This window comes from Gavialis gangeticus, unplaced genomic scaffold (assembly GCF_001723915.1).
Source record: "Gavialis gangeticus isolate Ggan-Ray unplaced genomic scaffold, GavGan_comp1, whole genome shotgun sequence".
Classification (NCBI taxonomy): domain Eukaryota; kingdom Metazoa; phylum Chordata; order Crocodylia; family Gavialidae; genus Gavialis; species Gavialis gangeticus.
This window is the reverse complement of record NW_017729025.1, coordinates 53,012,298-53,016,006: the sequence shown is the minus strand read 5'-3', so window position 1 is coordinate 53,016,006 and position 3,709 is coordinate 53,012,298. Positions and strand designations below refer to the sequence as shown.

Here is a 3,709-nt window from a genome sequence, read left to right as displayed (position 1 = left end):
TGGTACATGTACAATGAGTTTGACAGACTGACTAGAAAATAACCTGTAGGAAACAATGCTGGTCTGAGTATGGAACATCTGTTGGGTGAGTTAACAAGTCTGCTTCATCTTGTAATCTTTCAGATTCCAGACTACTGCTGCCATGCTATGCAGAACAAGAAATATAACCTGACATATTTTTATGCGAGACAGTATCAGAATGGAAATATCAGCATTTTGTCAACAACTGTTCTGAAGCAAAAACCCTAATACAGAGAGGCAATAGCCTGAGTCAGCTCAGCAGTTGAGAAAAGATGGAAGGCTTCAGAACAGTCACCTAAAATGTTCTATTGCTATAGGGATAGGATGATATTTGTCAGGATTCAGCAAAGTGTACTGCTATTGGAGGTCACACACCACCACACTGGTGGTAAATACAGAAGCAATCGCGCAAAAAAAGAGACAGCTTCCAATTAACTTAGTGCAACCCTGCAGCTCCCCTTTCAAGCAAGAACATGAAAAGGGGGGGCAGTGTATATGCAGAATATTGTAATAAACAGTAGTGCCAGGCTGTTAGCCTAACAGGACGTATTGTTTCTTAGGAAGCAGGAGCTTCAGGTCCTCGTCACAGCCAAATTTCACCCAGACTTCTGCACTCAGCCATTCCTTTTCTGTCTGAGTAGAGACCTTGCTTTTTCTGCCCTCTAAAGTACAATGGTCTGCAAACAACAACACACCCCTTTGCCTGCACATGGGGTAGGAGCTCAAGGGCCTTTTCCCTCATGTCTTAGGAACTTTCATGGTGCCAAGATTAGTGAGAAAGTCACCACTCTAGTTTCCTTCTTTGAGATAAGGATAAGTAACTACACTTATCAAAATGCAGCAACACACTAACTGCCATATGTGTGTTGGACTAAGCAACTGTGGTGTTTGAAGACAGGTGACATGGCACTGAAAGCAAAGGAGCTCAAGTCTGTCTCCAAACACACGTCAAGAAAAACTTAACATTTGCAATTAGGAAAGTTTAATGAGGACCTGTATTTTCAAATCACTCTTCATGATTTCATTACAGTGCCAGAGGCGTTCAGATGATGCCAGTGTCTCCACTGTTGCATGCTTATTTTTCCAGGCCTTCATATGTCATACGTAGCTGCCATGGAAGAAAGGATGATGCTTCACACACTGGGAAACTATAAATTCCTAAGAATGGGCTAATATGGAGTGTTAGAGGTCAGGACTGTGAGGTTCTTAGATACCTGAGGGTGGAGGGAAGGTGTCAATACTGAAAAAGGGTCCTACTGATTAGAACTGAAAGGAGCTAGCTGGACTGTGGTGGGCACCCACAGGTCAAGAACAGCTTGGAGAACTTCAGACCGGACTAAGATGTATCCACTTTGCGAGGGGGAAGGCTCTAGTACTAGATAAGAGCAGATGATGAGTCAGGCCTGAAATCCATTGGCAAAGATATGGAAGGAAGCTTGAATAAAACCTGCCTGCAATAAGCCTACCTCTAATTAGCTCTTAATTCTTCTCGTTCAAAAGTGCTGTATTAACTTATTTCAAAAGCCTCACAGCAGCAGTGCTAAAAGGCATTTAATGGCTCCTCTGGAAAGTGAGTTTCTAGAGATCTTTTTGGGGTTTTTTGGAAGCTGTATGCTCCAAAACCTACCTCTTCCTGCTAGCATCACCTTCCTCCTCATTTCCCTAACAGTAACGACCAGTATAAACACCTTTCCTCCCTTGACAAAACTGCTGGATGCACTAAAATGCCTGGAGTGCATGGTAGTTTCCATTACTCAGGAGAGGACCCAGGTTCCCTTCTGTCAAGGAGGACAGCATGGAAGCCCCTAGATCCCACCCCAAGCATGGAGCTCCCTGCCTGGATGGGATAAAACTGTGCCATCATACAACCAGAATTAGCCACCTAGTTAATTGTTTTAAAAGCCATCTTAAAACTGTGTGCAGACTTGAAGTGCACACTTCCTTAGTTCAGCAATTCTCTCAGCCATACGCACTGACTCTGTGGGTGCTCCGGGGCTCAAGCACCCAACAAGAAAAATTAATGAGTGCTCAGCAGGAGGCAGATGTTAAAATAAATAAAAAATGTGTTTTACCAGAAGCAGCGTGTGACTTCAACCTGGCTCTGCAGCATCTGCAAAGATTGGGCACTTCAGCAGGGATTTTTGGTGCTTTTAGCTAAAGCCGATTCAATCAGCTATTACATAAAAGCACCAAAAAAGCCCCACTAAAGCACCCAGTCTTTACAGATGTTGCAGATCCAGGCAGAAGTAGCATGCAGGGCTTGGCACAGGAATGTGCTGAGTTAAAAGTGAAGGTCTGGGGTTTTTATTTATTTATTATGTCTGCAAGCACCCACTGGCAAAAAAAAGTTGGCACCTATTCTCTCAGTAGCCCCCAAAAGCTTTTGCCTCAAGATGACAGATAAGCTGGCTGGGTTACTCCCTATCCCCCAGTGAAAGTACCCATGCAGCAGTTGCTCACTGTCTCAGACAAGTGCTTAATAAAACTGCCAGTGTTTTGCCCAACCAACATGCCCCGTGCAGCACTGCTTTCAACTGAACTGGAACCAGCTGCAAATTAACCTGATCACTGTGCACATGTAGAGGATACTGCTGGGAAAGGTGTCAAGCATGAGCAGCAGTCCAGATTTCTCTACAGGGGGTGCTGTGGACCAGCTTTTCAAGAGCAATTTTCAAACTAGACTGAACATGGAAATGTAAAACTAGCACTTTAAAAAACAAGGGTTGTATGCTTCTGTATCCAATTCTGATTCTGGAAAATGGAGAGGAGAGCTCAACCAACCAGAATTCTCTCCCAGGTACAAGACCTCATCAGCCATAATCCTCCCTATGCAACACCACAGCCTGTGGCTGTGGAGGTTTTGGGGATACAAACTCAGCATGTGCCATTTTACTGAAAAGGAGGATGTGGGTTGCAAAGGGAGGATGCCACAGTAAGCAGTGAGATGTGAAATCAACAAGGCTAACAACATAAATTCTGTGAAGACTGAACAATTGTAAACAAGCTACACATACATTTTATTTTCATATGTGACTTCAGTGCTGGATGAGAGATGACAGTTTGACAGCCTGGAGAAATCCCCAATGTACCTTCAGATCAGGTACAGCATAGGCAGTAGCAAGACATGCCTCTCTTGTATGCCTGAGATTGATCACCTCTTGGGCTGAGGAAGGATGTGCATTAAATTATATATTTAATATTTGGCTTCTTCACCAAGACTGGATGGAAAATTAATGCCAGCAGCAGTGATCAAACACCAGTCAGCAAAAGATGTGCACAAGCAGAGGTTGTTCTGGAAAATTAATCCCTATAACTTATCAGAATGCAGGGTGGCTTCCCCCTCCTCCTCCCCTCAGGGGTGGAGAGAAAATAGTATTTTACAGCAGGTTTGAAGGAACTTGTGGGGAAAATATTTTGCTTTTATAATGGGACTGTGGTGCCCCGTCTACTCCTTCAGTATGCTAGAGACATTTCTCCTTCCTTGATAAAAAATAAACCATACCCAAAACAGCTGTTTTTCCTAGACAGGACAGGGAATGGCCATATCCATGGCAGGGGAGGAAGGAAAAGAAATGGTTTTGGAAAGTATCCTTGGAAAATGAAACACAAGACTGACAAGGAAGGACAGAAGGACTTTGACTCTTTAGCAACTTTATTCAGGGGTTCAGGGTACAAAAAGTTGGCCCCT

At 43.8% G+C, this 3,709-nt stretch overlaps 1 protein-coding gene across 1 annotated transcript in view; it reads right to left on the bottom strand.

The window, feature by feature from the left end:
* ALKBH1 (alkB homolog 1, histone H2A dioxygenase) overlaps window positions 1-3,709 on the bottom strand; it is a 32,518-nt gene that overhangs the window by 4,031 nt on the left and 24,778 nt on the right. The window lies entirely within an intron of this gene.